Genomic DNA, 17,427 nt, shown 5'->3' with positions numbered 1-17,427 from the left:
CTCACAAAGTTGGTACTAAAGAGCTAAAAATACTTGCTGAGTGATGGTGGTGTACACCTAGGAGCCGGGGGCAAGAGGATCTCTGGGAGTTCAAGGCCAGCGAGGGCTACAAAGTGAGTTCCAGGATAGCCAAGGCTACACAGAAAACCCTGTCTTGAAAAACCAAAATAAGCCGGGCGGTGGTGGCGCACGCCTTTAATCCCAGCACTCGGAAGGCAGAGGCAGGCGGATATCTGTGAGTTCGAGACCAGCCTGGTCTACAGAGCTAGTTCCAGGACAGGCTCCAAAGCCACAGAGAAACCCTGTCTCGAAAAACCAAAAAAAGAAAAAGAAAAAAAAAAAAAAGAAAAACCAAAATAAAATAAAATAAAATAGATACTTAGACACAATTCAGTTCAGACAGTAGTGTTTAAGTTTTCCTAACAAAAGTAAGTATGTCCTATTCAATCATAATAACAAGTTCTATAGAGTCTTCAAAATATAAGGAAATGCTCTAAGCACTTTATATGCACTATTTATTTAACCCTCAGCCGTCCTGTGAGGCAAGTACTACTTTTCAGGCTACAGATGAGGAAACAAAGCAACTGCCTAAGGAAAGTGCAAACAGTCTGCTCCAACTTTAAGCTCTTAAATTTGGCAACAACAATGAAACAAATTCTTAAAAACCCAACATTTGTCCTGGGAAAATCCATAATCTGATGATTAACAAGAGTCAAAGAATGTAAGTATACGCGCATGCTATCATCAAAGGATTATAAAAAACTCAGACGAAAACATCTGCATACACAACCTCTGCCCGCTAACCTACCATAATACAAAAAAAAAAAAAAAAACCCTAAACCTTTCAGGAAAGGGAGAAGAAAGAACCTAAGAACCAAGGGAGAATGAAGCTTTACTCTAAAGACGGATATGGTTACAAAGATGATTTTATTAACTACCCTGCTGTGGGCACCAAAAAGCAAGTAACCAGCATACAGGGAGCACTGGCAACCTCATGCAAGCTTCAGTTTTAAGGCACCAAATAAGGGAAGGATTCTGGCGCATCAACTCTAGGAAAAGTGTTTCGAGTTAAAAATGGCTATTCAGGTTTGGATGTGAACTTCTGTATCTGCTCTTTATCAACAGAGGCAACTCTACCTCACAAGCAGCTAACAGGAGAAAGAGAAAACTAAAAATCAAAATGGATCACAAAGGATAATCACAAGGTCTGGTACAGTCTGCCATTTTCTTGCTATCAAAGCCAAAGCTGCAAATATGGCAATACAGAACTCAGACCCTATCTGACCTGAAGTCAGCACATCTACAAGCAGGCAGGCCATGATGTCACTCTGCACCCCACCCCTCTGCCATAGTTCAGGAATAAGGTGAAAAAAACCACAGCACTATTGGTGTGAGACCCAGTTTCACTGTAACTAGAAGCAAGGCCTTCTTTTGGTGAGGGTTGTTTAGTGGGTTGTTTTACAGGGTTCAGTTTTTACTTTATCTGTGCTATTTCCCAAGCCAAAACTACCAATTCAAGAAAACATCTCTCTCTTCTCTCTCATTTCTGTTACTCTACTGCTTACTCCAGGCTAGCTGCTAGCTGGCTCTCAAGTTCACAGGCCATTCTCCTGTCTTCACATCCATCTTGCTGTAGCAGTGCTGAGATTATAGGTGAGTACTGCTGCACTCAACTTTTTACATAGGTTCAGGGGACTGAACTGGGCTGTTAAACTTGTGGCTAGTCCTCTTATCCACTGAGCCATCTTTCTTTCTTCTTCCCGCCATTCTTCTTATCTCTCAACTATCAATCTTAATGTGAGTATCAGAAACATAAACATTAGCTGATTCTTGCTTTATTTGCAATGTCTACTCACTGTCACCATTAAAAATATAGGAAATATTTAAGTTCAAAGTTAAAAGAAAGAAAAGAGTAAAAGTGATATTAGTATACTGCCACAAAGGACACTGTATGACAACTTATCACCTTGTACAGCACTCATAAATGTAATGCTTCCCATTGTAATACACTACAATCTTTTTTTTTTTTTTAAATTTACAACCTTTTATTTAATGTTCTTCCAAAAGCCTTTTCTGGAGGCTCGAGAGCTGGCTCATTGGTTAGGAGTGCTTGCTGCTCTTGCAAAGTACCTAGACTTGGTTCCCAGCATCAACATCAGACAGCTCACAACCACCTGTAATTCCAGTTCCAGAGTATTCGACACCTCTCAGCACACATGCATGCACACATAAACTCACACGGGTACCACAAACACATAAATAAAATATTTTTTTACAACTTTTATTCTAGCCAGGCGGTGATGACACACACCTTTAATCTCAGCACTGGGGTGGCAGAGGCAGGTGGATCTCTGTGAGTTCAAGGTTAGCCTGGTCTACAGAGAGAGTTCCAGAACAGGCTCCAAAATCTACACAGAGAAACTCTGCCTTGTAAAACAAAAAACCAAAACAAACAAACTTTTAGAATACTCCTGTATGTCCACCCCCAACTAAGACATCTAATCCTGACGCAGTAGAAATGAAGGTGATTAGCCTAAAAGTTTGGAGCTCCCCTTTGAAGTAAAAAGCTGCACTGATAGGGTTGGAGAGATGGCTCATCAGTTGCTACTACTGAAGAAGACCTAGGTTCGGTTCCCAACACCCACACGGCAGTTCACAGCTGTCTGTAGTTCCAGGTCTGATGGCCTTTTCTGGCCTCCATAGACTCCTGCATACATATGATGCGTATACATACAAGCAGGAAAAACACTCATATACATCTTTAAAATACAAACAAAACACCTGTTCTAGTTAGTGTTAAATACCAAACCTTTACCTATTTTAGACACAAAATCCGGAAAAGACGTAAAGAAATCTGCTCATGGAAACATTAGAAATATAAAAATGCATTCTAGAAGACCTGACTCCTTGTGTGCACTGGCCTCAAGGACATCATCTTAGGGCACCAAGGGTATTTATCAGTCTGACAAATGTCACTTATAAGGACTTTAAAAGTCATACTGTTTTGCAGATCTGTCCAGAAGTCTAAAGGAAAATCTGCCAAAGAAATTCCTCAGAGAGAATGTCAACTGCCTTAACATAGTTTGCTATACAAATTAGGACCTAGCATCTCAGAGATTTGTGGCACACGTCAGCTCAAATTTTCATTAGCAACTTATGCCAGAAACTCTCCAGAAAAATGCAAATCCACAGAGAGCCTTATCCCAACTTCTTTTTCCCTTATGCCTGAGTAGATGCAGTCCTACTATGAATGTAAAAGGCAGGAAGAGAACTTACTATCAACAGTTACAACACAAAGCATAACTTATTCCTAGCCAAGTGGGGCTTGACTCAGAAAGTTCCCAGAATGATGGAAGGTATGACTTCAGTGTGAGTCAACTTTAGTTAATGTACAAAATAAAGCAGAGAACCATTTAAAGGATTCACTTCTAAGACTAGGCCAAATCAATCCACTTTGTGATGAATCCTGAGTTCTAAACAAGCGAATAGATTTCATCAACGTAGACACCTGTATTGTGATCCAAGATATTCCGATGACAGATGCTCAGCTAGAAATCCAAGAGGCAGCCACCCCTAACAGATTTCCCTTTCTTCTTTTATTATTTTTTTTTGTGGGAGTAGGTATACTGGAGCATAGAGCAAGAGCCTCTTGCATGCTAGGCAAGTGCCTTTTCACTCAACTACTTGGCTACATGGTCAATATTTTTGTTTCTGAGTTGGGTCTCACTATATACACCAGACTGGCCTCAAACTCGCAGAGATCTGCCTACCTCTGACAATTCTCTTCAATTCTGCAATTAAAAGTGTGTGTGACTCCCCACATTCCCCACCCTGTTTTCATTTTGTGGGGTTGTCTGTTTATTTTTTTAAGATAGGGTCTTAACATGTAACTGTTAAGCCTCTCGTCTCAGCCTAAGAAGCTAGCATTACAAGCTTATAACACCACACCAGGCTTCCAGGCAGGTTTTAACTACGTGGGTTTTTTTTTTTCTATATTGTTCCTTGCTGTCCATATCTGCTTTTTTAAAAAATATGTGTGTCTGTGTATGAATATGTGCATATAATTGCATTGCCCTCAGAGGTCAGATTCCTCTGGAGCTGGAGTTTGTGACTATGAGCCACCTGTGTGTTCTAGAAACTTGGATTCTAGCTCTTAACTGCTAGCTCCACATCTCCAGCCCCCACATGTACCTAAAAAACCTCTTCCATGCCAGGTGGTGGTGGCGCACACCTTTAATTCTCAGAACTCAGGAGGCAAAGGCAGGCAAATCTCTGTGAGTTCGAGTTCAGCCTCGTCTACAAAAAATAGTACTAGAACAGGCTCCAAAGTAACACAGAGAAACCCTGTCTCGAAAAACAAAAACATAAACAACAAAAAACAAAACAAAGACTACTATTTTTCTCTGATCGTCCTTAGTTAATCTCTTTCTCCTCTCTATAACAATGTATCTATTTATGCAATTATATTTGCAATACTTCATTCTAAGCACTTATAGATCCATTTCTCTGAATATATACCTCTGAGGGAAAGACCAACATCATTTACTTCCCTACATGCAGTGCCTAGAACAATAGAATACAAAAAATACTAGTTTAACATTTATAGAAATTACCTGAATGGGAGAAAAAATTGGTTCTCTCAGAAAATATTAGCTAACCTTAAAACAGTTTTTGATAATTGGATAAATAAGTCAAAGGAAAAAAGAAAAACACCCATATAAAATTATGAAGGCAGTTTATTTAAAGCAATAAAGGTATGTACCATACTAGATGAAAAAAATAGATTTAAAAAGAAAGGAGTCATGCGGTGGTAGCACATGCCTTTAATCCCAGCACTTGGGAGAGACAGATTTCAGTGAGTTCAAGGCCAGCCTGGTCTACAGAGTGAGTTCCTGGACAGCCAGGACTGTTACATACAGAAACCCTGTCTCAAAAAAACCAATAAAAGAAAAAGAAAAGTAAGAAAGAAAAAAAGAAAAGAAGAAAGAAAAAGGAAGGGGAACTAGCACGGGGGATTAAAGAGGTCAGTAGTGGTAAGGTCACAAAGCAATGCAAATGCATTCCAGCAAGTTCTTTACACTTATTAGAGGAAGTTACCAGTTTAGTTGAGCTCTAACCTCTCCACAGTTTTTTTTTTTTTTTTTTTTTGGTTTTTCGAGACAGGGTTTCTCTGTGGCTTTGGAGCCTGTCCTGGAACTAGCTCTGTAGACCAGGCTGGTCTCGAACTCACAGAGATCCGCCTGCCTCTGCCTCCCGATAACCTCTCCACAGTTTAAGAATTACTCTGAACAAGTTCATAAGTACACTTAATCAGCTTTACAGCACCAACAGCATGAAATTTCTCCCATGATTTCCACAGGTGGCACCATGTAAATCAAAAAGTACTTATTTAATATAGGGTGAGTGTATGAGTGTATACCAAGTACAAGTGAGTAAGTAATACCATTAGTGACCAATACGTCAGTTACTTAGCTTTAGGGCAGTTCCAGACATAAATAACAGAATAGATGTTTAATAGATCCTATACTAGAAATACATTTAGAACCACAGATAAAAAACAATTTAAAAATCATGGAGACACTTAAAAATAGAAGTATTGCTGATACACTTCGTAATGCCTCAGATCTGTATCTCTATAATTCTTTCTGATCTAGTCTATACACTAATTCTCAGGAAGAAAAAAATGAGCAATAACTCCAATACTAAATATTTATAAGTAAAATAAAAAGCTTCCAAAACGGGAAAAACTCAGAGTATCCCTCAGGAGCCCAAAACAGTCCATAGACTGGGGAAAGACCACAGCCAAGAAAACTATTTCATATTTTTAATATTAGTTGAAACATCATATCCAAAATGGTGAGAACAGAGTAGACAGATGAAGTTCTGGAACATTTATTGCAGGGAAGGAATGCAGAAAAGAGAACTATGGCTATATCTCCTCAAGAGTAAGGTCAGAAACAAAAACCAATATAGGAAACCATGAGAAAGACAACAACACAGGGGAAGCAAGAAGGTTGCTGCAGTCTCTTACCCCACGCAACAGGCAATGTCATTATATAGTCCTTCCGACATCACAATTGTAGACTGAACAGGGTCCAATGTACAGGACTCACTCTTATTGGGAGGCTCTTCACAAACTAGAAGCTAGATCCTAAGGGACAATTTATAGTACACCCTCACATACATGCCAGCTGGCTGCAACTCAGCAGCTGATTGCTCCCTTGTCTAACTTGGTAAGGAGCCAGAGGAGAACTTTTTGTAGTCAATTCTCCCATGCTGGAATTCACTAATGCCAGAGTTCTGGCTTAAGTCAGGATATCAGGTTATTCATGACATGCCAAAACTGTATCTTTACATTGGCTTTGAACAATTCTCTCAAGTATACCATACAGATTCCCACAATCTCCAACATCATCTGGACACTAAGGCCAAAGACAGCAACTTCTCACAGTGGAGAGGAACGAGCTTTTCAAAGTATAAGTAACATCAAAACACACTTTTCATAAATTATAAACCAATCTCACCAACTCTAAAAATGGGCAAGTGAACAATACACTCAATAAATGGTTTCCTTAAAATCTACTATTCTATTTACTGGGGATTCTCCCTTTCTACCAGGTACTCAAATTCTCCCTCCCTATTGTTAACTTATTCTGTGAAGATCAAACCACAAGTTAGTTTCTCTTCAGAGGAAATGGTTAAACAATCTGACAAGTTGGTTTTGTTTTTTTTTTTTAAATCTATATCATCAAACCCAAAATTTATGGTTCTCAACTGGAATAGCACTTCTCCTCCCAGAGTGTTTAAAAATATGTGGGGAGCACTAATGGTATCTAGTGAGCAGTGTCAAGAATGCTACGGATCTTGCAGTGACAAGAGCACAGAATGAATTGTGTGATCACAAAGGTACTTTAAAAAAAAAAAACTTCATTCACTAGCAATGTCTTTTGTTTTTCTTTTCTTTTTTTTTTTCTTGTTTTGTTTTTTGTTTTGTTGAGACAGGGTTTCTCTGTAGCTTTAGAGCCTGTCCTAGAACCAGCTCTTGTAGATCAGGTTGGCCTTGAACTCACAGAGATCCACCTGCCTCTCCCTCCCAAGTGCTGGGATTAAAGGTGTGCACCACCACTGCCTGGCTTGTCTTTTGTTTTTCAAGACAGGGTTTCTCTGTGTAGCTCCAGCTGTCCTGGAACTCAAACTGTAGATAAGGCTGTCCTGGAACTCAGAAATCCATCTGCCTCTGCCTCCCAAGTGCTGGGATTAAAAGCGTGTGCCATTACCGTCACCCTGGCTCATTAGCTTTAAAAAAAAAAAAAAAAAAGGCCGGGCGGTGGTGGCGCACGCCTTTAATCCCAGCACTTGGGAGGCCGAGGCAGGCGGATCTCTGTGAGTTCGAGACCAGCCTGGTCTACAAGAGCTAGTTCCAGGACAGGCTCCAAAACCACAGAGAAACCCTGTCTCGAAAAAAAAAAAAACCAAAAAAAAAAAAAAAAAAGACTTCAACCTTAAATGCCTTTATTCTTCCCGGCATCTAGGATAGTGAGGACATCATCTAAACCAAGGGTTTGAACCCAGCCTGAACAACATAAACAACTTCATTTGGAAAATGAGCTAATGAGCTAAGAGATGGCGCTAATGAGCTAAGAGATGGCTCAGTGGGCAAAAGTATGTCCTGGACTAGAGTTCAGACTCTAGCACCCACATAACAAGCTGGACATAATCCTAAAAAAATGCCAGCAACCCAAGTGATTGGGTTGTTTCCCAGGGGAAGGGAACAGGATGATCACTAGGGCTTGCTGGCTGCCAGCCTAGCCAACAAAATAGGAGTTGCAGATTCAGGGAGAAACCCTAAAAGAATAAGGTGGGAAATGATAGAAGAGGACACCCTGATACCCTTCTTGGGCTGCAAAAAGAACATATACACTCAGACACATGCAACTATATACCTACACACATGTGTACATACCCACATATATGCCACTCACAGATATAAATAATACAGATATACTACCCATGTTGTCAGATTACTGAGTTCAAAAGTATTTTACTTAGAAAAAGAGATGTGAGTAAAATATAGCATAGTATGTTATAAACAACTTTAATAATAAATATATTAATATGTGTGTTTGTTTTTTGAGACAGAGTCTTATTACATATCCCTGGATGGCCTAGAACTTGCTAGACAGACCAGGCTGGCCTCAAATTTACAGAGATTTGCCTACCTCTGCCCCCCAAGTGTTGGGATTAAAGGCATGCCCAACCAATAATAAATATAATAAGTGGTTGCACACTTAAGACCACTGGCTATTAATGACTTGGGCTTAGCTCTAGCACCCATGTGGTAGCTCACTGTACATTAACTCCAATTCTCAGGGATTTGACATCTGTTGAGGGATATTTGTACACTGTGTGAAAGTGTATTGCTGCAATTAGTGTAATGAAAAGTGGAACTGCCAATTGCTAGGCAGGAAGTGTAGGTAGAACTTCTGGGCAGAGAAAGGAAGTAGGAGGAGAAATCTATGCACGCACGGAGATGCTAGGGGACACAGAGAGGAAACAGGCTGTGCAAGAGGGAAAAAAGGTAACACCACATGGTAGAATGAAGATTTAAAAATATGGGTTAAGTTATAAGAGCTAGTGGAACAAGCCTAAGGCCGAGCTTTCATAATTAATAATAAGTTTTTGTGTCATTATTTGCAGGCTGGTGGTTTGATAAGAAACTACTACTAAAGACACCTTCTTCTGGATATTCAGACAAAATGTCCAAACATTTTATAAAATAAAAATTGATTTTAGCCAGGCGGTAGTGGTACATGCCTTTAATCCCAGCACTCAGGAGGCAGAAGCAGGTGGATCTCTGTGAGTTCAAGGCCAACCTGGTCTACAAGAGCTAGTTCCAGGACAGGCTACAAAGCTAGAGAGAAACCCTGTCTCAAATAAACCACACACACAAAAAAATCATTTTGCAAAAATTTAATGGGGCTAGAGAAGTGGCTCAGCTGTTAAAAACTTGTATTCCTCTTACAGAAGATCTGAGTTTAGTTCCCAGCATACATACACACTAGGCAGCTAATAACTGCCTACAACTCCAGCTCCAGAGTCATCATGTGATGCCTCTGCCAGCATCTGAACTCACATGCTCATACCTATACACACACACACACATATATATAACTACGAATAATAAAAAATATTTACCAAAAATGTTTTTAAAAAACTAGAAGCTTAAATACCCAAGAATTGAGTATGGTAAGATAATTCAGCAGGTAAAGAGCTTGCCCCCTTAAGCCTGACAACGTGAGTTTGATCCCTGGGACCCACACAATGAAAAGAGAGAACCAACTCCCGTAAGATGTTCTTTGAACTCCATAGACACACATATACAAAATTAAAAAGTAGTAAATTTAATTAAGACCCAAGAATTGAAGAACGTGTTTGATTTCTAACCAAATAGTTCTCCAATCACCCTTTCTCTTCTGTGAATTTTAGCTGATTCACACTTTCTTCTGAACGTTTGCTTTCAAACACATTACTGGAAAAACACACAATCCCTCTACTTCCTCCTCCAGGATGGATTACCCCATACTTGCTGTGAGTGCCACTCAGAAGACTTCTCTTTACAATTACTGCCATTTTTTTTCTAAAATGTCTAAACTAAACCAAAGCTTGGAAATTCTGACTGGTATCTGGGTCCTGACTTTCCGGATGGTGACTGAAGGTCATGTGGGGTGGAAAGTGGCCTGTGGGTAACAGAATACACACATGCACGCGAACAGGATATGTTGGTAATCTGGCTTCCTGAGACCTAATAAGTTGTGAGAGTTCTCACCATCACCCTTGGAGACGAAAAACCTAACGTTGGGAAATGCTGGATTAAAGAAAATGCCAACCCTTAGCATTTGCTCTGGCTAAACATCTAGGAAGGGGCACCTTTTCCTCCTATGCCATTTTACTTATCTAAAAGTTCAAAGCAAATAAAATGAACTAAAGGTTTTCACAGCATGGAAGCTGGTGTTTGCAGCACAGCTTATGTCACGTCTCAAGCCCAGAAACATGAAAAGTGTGGTTTTGGTGTTTAACCAGCCTCTACTGCACCCTGGCACTGTTTCTTCCCCCATAGAACTTTAGAGGAAAGAAATCAACCTCCTATCTTGAAATGAACAGCCAGGATAAAAATAAAGCCCTGAAGTGGTTTGGTGACCGAGGTCATAAGGGGTGCCACAGGTCTGAAGGCAGGGCCAGTGTGCTCTGAGAAACTTCAATGCAGTCAACCGCAGAGAAGACAACCTCAGTCCCACAGTCCAGCATGGTCTAGAAAGCTGCCCTAAGTCTTGTTAGGAGTTGCTCCTCACAGTGCATTTTATATTCTCTGAAAATCCTAGGCCCTGATTTTGACAGCAAACTAGCTGAGCTGCTCCTATAGTCTATGAAAAGCAGAGGCAACAACTCCTATGTGCTTACAGTCAAATCTCACTCAAAGAAGCATACTTTAAACTCACTTCCTGGGTGAAAGAGTATAGCATGAGATTCACATTACAAAGTGAATTAGGAACTGACATGAAATCAACTCACGGCAACCTCTCCAAAAAAATCTGATACCCAATTTACAAATATGAAGTGTGGCATGGTGGCACACGCCCTTAATTCCTGTACTTGGGAGGCAAAGGTAGGCAGATCTCTATGAGTTAGAGGTCAACCTGGTCTACACAGTAAGTTCCAGGACAACCAATGCTACACAAGTGAGACCCTGTCTCAAAAACCCAAACCAAAACAAAGAACCAAACCTAAAACAAATATGAAATCTTTACATCCATGAAGCCAAAAAATTAATCTTTCTTTGTCATGATCACATAATTAAGGGGAACAAAACAACTGGATTATCAGAGATGAAACATTTGCCTACTAGCAAACACAGAGGTGCAGTTCTTCTTGAACATTCTACACTGCCCAGAGTAAAGGAGGGCAAATGCATTTCTGTCCTTCATACTGGCAGGAGCTCTGAACCTGCAGGCCTAATGACTCATGATGTATGCACAACAACTAGAATATACTCCAAAATGTGCCAGATGATCCTGTCCGAGGGAACAGGCTTTGAAACCAAGGCTCTGGGTAAGAAGGAGAAAGGAGACATTTGCTTATGTGCTACCCACACATAGCAGCTGTCTTTAGTGTTGTGGTAGTGGCAGCAGCAGGAGAAGTTTAGCATATAAACTGCAGAAGACACTAAAAAGCAAGAGAAATGATGCCTCTGAGGAAAATGTCATAGGTATAATATTTTTTTCTGAGACACGGTTTCACCCTGTCTGTCTTAGAACTCACTCTGGAGACCAGACTGGCCTGGAATTCAGAGAGTCGCCTGTCTCTGCCTTCTGCTTCCCGCCTCCCAAGTGCGGGGATTAAAGGCATGCGCCATCACCACCCAGCAGTATAAATTTTTAATTGTAAAAATTCTCAAAAAAATTCAGACTGAACATGTAAAAACTCTATATGATGGCTGCCTAGCTCTAAAAAAAGCACAAAACATTCAAGCCAGATCCACATGCAAATTTTCAGACCAGAACATGATTTTCAAACCTGGAAACCAACATAATAATTACTACCATCTTACAGATGAGGAGGCTGAAGTTCAGCCAGTTATGGACTGGGCCTAAGGTCTCAGAACTAATAGCTAATGAAATTAGGACTTAAAATCAAAGATTTTCTAAGCCTTTAGTAACCTCTGTATTACCCTGACACATGTAAGATACTAAACAAAATTAATAAAAGTTACCAAAATACCATCCTCTTGAGAGATACATTAGACTTGAAAGGAATCATTCACAAAAAAACTCACCCAAGTTTAGTGGTAAGAAAGGGAGGGGAAGCCGGGCAGTGGTGGCGCACGTCTTTAATCCCAGCACTTGGGAGGCAGAAGCAGGAGGATCTCTGTGAGTTCGAGACCAGCCTGGTCTACAAGAGCTAATTCCAGGACAGGCTCCAAAGGTACAGAGAAACCCTCTCTCGAAAAACAACTAACCAACCAACAACAACAAAAACAAAACAAAAAACAGGGAAGGAAGAGGAAGGTGATTAACAACTGTATATATGTATATATTACCTAATCATTTATTTTAATAAATATGGAACTGTGGCTACTGGGGGGGGTGGTTTTTTTTGGAACAATGGCTAATTGTCTATATAGCAGTGGAAAAGCCCCAAATCTATGCATATATGTAGCATTAATGGACTCGGTAGAATCAAAAAAGAGAAGACATGAGTTTAAGGCCATGAAGCAAGTTCTATGAAGGAAGTTCCAGGACAGCCATGATTGTTACACAGAAAAACCATGTCTTGAAAAACCAAAATAAACAAACAAATAAATAAAGTGATTCTCTCTTGGTGGCAAAAATTTATGATCTACAATATTTATGGCTGGCTTTCTTTGGGATTTTGTTTTGTTTAGTTTTTTTGAAACATGGTCTTACACTGAAGCCTAGTAGGCCTCAACCTTGCAGTAATCCTCTTGCCTCAGCCCTCTGAATGCTAGGATTATAGATGTGAACCACCAGGCATGGTTTGTAATCTTAAAAATTTTTTAAACAGCAAAAAAACTTTAATGGAAAAAGGGGGAGGAAAAAAACTTTGGCCTAAGCCATTGGCAGTTTTCTTCAACAATCAACAGAAAATTTAGAAAGCCTCTGTCAAGCTACCTTTGTGATGCACTCCAGAAGCAAAGACAAACTGATCTCTGTCATTCTGAGGTCAGCGTGGTCTGCATAGGAGGTTCTAGGCCTGCTGGAGCTGCAAAGAAAGACCCTGATTCAAACAAATCAAAACAAAACCAGAAAGCTTAAACATTCATCAATCATTAAGCTGAGATGAAAAAGAAAAAAAAAAAAAAGATTCAGACAACATCCAACACATAAAATATAATGGATGACACACAAATTTAATGGAATCAACAATGCAGAAATGACAAGTAAACAAGAAATTTGATGCCGGGCGGGGGTGGCGCACGCCTTTAATCCTAGCACTCGGGAGGCAGAGGCAGGCGGATCTCTGTGAGTTCGAGGCCAGCCTGTTCTACAGAGCTAGTTCCAGGACAGGCTCCAAAGCCACAGAGAAACCCTGTCTCGAAAAACTTAAAAAAAAAAAAAAAAGAAAAGAAAAGAAAGAAATTTAAAAAACATCATTTCCAGAATCCAGAAACATTAGGAGAGACCAGCTATGACAATCTGACTGGACTGAGAAATGCCAAGGTGCTTAGATTACTAAAGCACATTTCTCTGTGTATCGCAAACATGGGCATGTGTACACATGGATGATTATTTCCACAGAGAATTAGCTAAGCAGGGGAGATTGCCTGGAGAGCGGACAGCACCATTAGACAGACAAAACAAAGAGGAAGAGGAAGCCAGCTAACACAGGCACTGTTTTCTCTGCATCCTGGCCACCAGGAGGCAAGAGCTGCCTCTGCTGCACACACTGGCAACCATGAAACTTTTGCCTTGCCCTAGTCCAGAACAATGATTCCAGACAACCATAAGCTGAAACCTCTAAAACCGTGACCAAAAATAAAAATCTTTCCTCCCTTTAAGTTCTCTCAGGCATTTTTCACAGTGACAAAAACTAACACATCAGCCCACTGACTTCCACAATACCACAGCACCAACTGAAAACAGGCACTAGGGGCAGGTTCAGCCAAATCCCACCATTCCTACATTTTCACACTGTCCCTCAACTGACCAAAGGTGGGTAAACCTGCAAACCCTTTGCCATGCCACATCTTGTTTTTTGTTCCTGGAACATTCTTTTTGACTCTGCCTGGTTAAATTCTCCAAAAAGTCTTCTGAAACTACCTCCCCTATCCACATCCCAACCCAGGCCTGCCAGGTCTAGACCAAAGACCCAACTCTCTAACAGTACTCATAAACTGACCTAATCACCAAAATGTATCTGTAACAAAACGAGCAAAACTTGGAGTTTTTGCACTCATGCACAGTCATGTATAAAACAGAGCAAATGTGACATACTCAAGGCATGTTCCTAGCTAGGTCAAACAAGACAATTCTCTGACCTTGAGCTTCAAAATTTAGTTTAAATAAATGCCCTTTGTTTCTACTCAGACCCTTAAACATTTTTGTGCTTTTTGTTGGCTATTTTTCTGTTTACAAAGACTCCAGCCGGGCGGTGGTGGCGCACGCCTTTAATCCCAGCACTCGGGAGGCAGAGGCAGGCGGATCTCTGTGAGTTCGAGACCAGCCTGGTCTACAGAACTAGTTCCAGGACAGGCTCCAAAAAACCACAGAGAAACCCTGTCTCGAAAAACAAAAAAAAAAAAAAAAAAAAAACAAACAAAGACTCCAGACATAATGTTATCTAGGGTTCCTAAATACAAGAAGGTTGTGATGAACCTATGGAGAAAATAGAGACCATATTTATCCTAATAACAATCATCTGCAAGCCAAGCATGGCAGCATACATCTTTAATCTTAGGACAAGGGAGATGAAAGCAGAAAAATCAGAAGGTCAAGGCTATCACAAGCTGCATACCAAGTCTGAGATCAGCCTCGTTGGTGGTGGCGCCTGCCTTAATCTCAGCACTTGGGAGACAGAGGCAGGCAGATCTCTGTGAGTTTGAGGCCATCCTCAACTAGTTCCAGGACAGGCTCCTAAGATACAGAGAAAACCTGTCTTGAAAAACCAAACCAAAACAAACCAAAACAAACCAAACCAAAACAAAACCCTACACATCAAAACCTGGGAAATATTTTTTTTTTTTTGAGTGAAAGCTCATGATTTTATTGTCTTCATAACAAGGTCAGCTTAGAACTGGATCACTTGGCCCTTTCTCTTCTTATCACCACCCAGTTCAAAATGCTTGCATCTCTTAATAGCCAACATCCTCTTAGATCTGCAGTTGGGCTCCACACATTCCAATCTCAGCACAATCTTCTTTGTAGTTTTCGCCTTTTTGCGGAAAATAGGCTTAGTCTGCCCACCATAGCCACTCTGTTTCCTGTCATAACGCTGCTTTCCCTGGGCATACAAAGAATCTTTGCCCTTCTTGTACTGGGTCACTTTGTGGGGTTGGTGCTTGCCACATTTCTAGCAGAATGTCCGGTGAGTCTTAGGAACGTTCACCATGTTGGCGGGTGCGATATCGGCACAGAAAGAAAGAGGGAAGGCCAGAAACGGAAGTTTATAGGCGGTCAAAACCTGGGAAATTTTATGCACCATTGGTCTACCAGCAAACTAGGCCTAAAGCCTAATCAACCCTACCTATCACCAACTGTCTTAACCAATAAAGTTTTACTAAAATATAGCCAATTCATTTCACACCACAATGGCATTGTAACAACAAAAGACATGAAATCTATGAAACTTAGAATATTTATCTGACTTTTCACAGGAAAAGTTTGTTGATTCACACACTAGACACAAAACGGTCTGGAAAAAAAATAACAGTATTGAGCTGAGTGTAGTAGTGCACAACTTTAATTTCTGTACTTGGGAGGCAGAGGCAGGTGGATCTCCATTGAGTTCAAGGCAAGTCAGGCTACATAGTGAGACGCTGTCTCAAAACAATAACAATAACAAAACACTCAGCGAGTTGCCTCAGCCAGTAAAGACAACAATGGGACCCACATAAAGGTGGAAGGACAGAACAAATTCTACAAAGTTGACCTCTGACCTCTGATGCAGAGGTACCCCCCTCATGCATTATGTTCACTATATGTATATACAATAATAAGTAACTAAAAATAATAATGTTGTATTCCTCTTTACATTCCTAGCACAAAGTTGGCACATGGGACAGAAAGGTAAACTTCAACTGGATAAATACTGGGCCCAGAAACAACCACATATTCTAAAATTCATCACAACTGCAATACATTTTCCAGACCATAACAAGTTTTGGAAAAGATATTATACAAATAAATAAACTAAATAATGTTGTGACCTAAAAAAGCAAGAAGGAACACAAGGTGAAATAAGATAAAAAAAGTTGAACATTTCCTGAAAGACACTTAAGGAAATGTTCAACATCCTTAGTCATAAGAGAAATGAAAATCAAAACAACTCTGAGATTCCATCTTACACCTGTAAGAATGGCCAAGATCAAAAACACTGATGACAACTTATGCTGGAGAGGTTGTGGGGAAAAGGGAACACTTCTGCATTGCTGGTAGGAATGCAAGCTGGTCCAACCCCTTTGGATGTCAGTGTGGCAATTTCTCAGAAAATTAGAAAACAACCTTCCTCAAAACCCAGTAATACCACTTTTGGGTATCTATCCAAAGGATGCTCAATCGTACCACAAGGACATGTGCTCAACTATGTTCATAGCAGCTTTGTTTGTCATAGCCAGAACCTGGAAACAACCTAAATGCCCCTCGATCAAAGAATGGATAAGAAAAATGTGGTACATTTACACAATGGAGTACTACCCAGCAGAAAAAAATAATGACAGCTTGAATTTTGCAGGAAAATGGATGGAGCTAGAAAACATCAAATTGAGTGAGGTAACCCAGACACAGAAAGACAATTTTCACATGTACTCACTCATAGGTAGTTTTTAAACATAAAGCAAAGAAAACCATCCCACAAACCACAATCCCAGAGAACTTAGACAACAATGCGGACACTAAGAGAGACTTACATAGATCTAATCTACATGGGAAGTAGAAAGTAGAAAAAGACAAGATCTCCTGAGTAAACTGGGAACATGGGGACCTTGGGGGAGAATTGAAGTAGGGAGGGGAAAGGCAGGGAGGGGAGCAGAGAAAAATGTAGAGCTCAATAAATATCAATAAAATAAAAAAAATTTAAAAGATATAAAAGTTTAAAATAGGACCAGATCAAAGATATGAGAAGCTGCCAAGGTCCAGTGCAGACTGAACCCCAAAGGAGGGCAGAGGCTGATGGCAGCATATCTAAATGTTCAATAACATTTCTGTTTATGTAAAGACAGGCCCAGCTTTTTCACATGTAAGAAAAAGCTGAGAATGGCAGGGCAGATGGTTCAGGAGAACAGGATCATTTAACTTTCAGGGACAAACCCTCTTGGCTCCTCTTATTCTTCCTTCCCTAGCAGACAGACAAATACTATGTTCTATACAGGATTCTAAAAACAGAGAAATCAGATGCTTCAAAAAGTGGGACTGGATTGTCAACTCAGTGGTTAAAAGCTCTTGTTCTTGGAGAGGAATTGGGTTCAATTCCTAGCACCTACAAGGTGGGTCACAACTGTCTGTAACTCCAGTACCAGAGGATCTTCTGATTTCCTCAGGCACTGGAAATATAAGTGGTGCTCATACACATACTTATAGGCAAAATACTCATACACATAAAAAATATTGCTGGGTGGCAGTGGTGGTGCACGCCTTTAATCCCAGCACTCGGGAGGCAGAGGAAGGCGGATCTCTGTAAGTTCGAGGACAGCCTGGC

General features: G+C 40.4%; 1 protein-coding gene and 1 pseudogene across 4 annotated transcripts in view; both read right to left on the bottom strand.

The window, feature by feature from the left end:
- Smg6 (SMG6 nonsense mediated mRNA decay factor) overlaps window positions 1-17,427 on the bottom strand; it is a 231,748-nt gene that overhangs the window by 186,257 nt on the left and 28,064 nt on the right. The window lies entirely within an intron of this gene.
- On the bottom strand, window positions 14,764-15,123 carry LOC130877118 (60S ribosomal protein L36a-like; annotated as a pseudogene).

The sequence above is a fragment of the Chionomys nivalis genome, chromosome 7, assembly GCF_950005125.1.
Source record: "Chionomys nivalis chromosome 7, mChiNiv1.1, whole genome shotgun sequence".
NCBI classification, from domain to species: domain Eukaryota; kingdom Metazoa; phylum Chordata; class Mammalia; order Rodentia; family Cricetidae; genus Chionomys; species Chionomys nivalis.
Note: the sequence above shows the minus strand (reverse complement) of the source record. Positions and strands in the feature narration are given on the sequence as shown.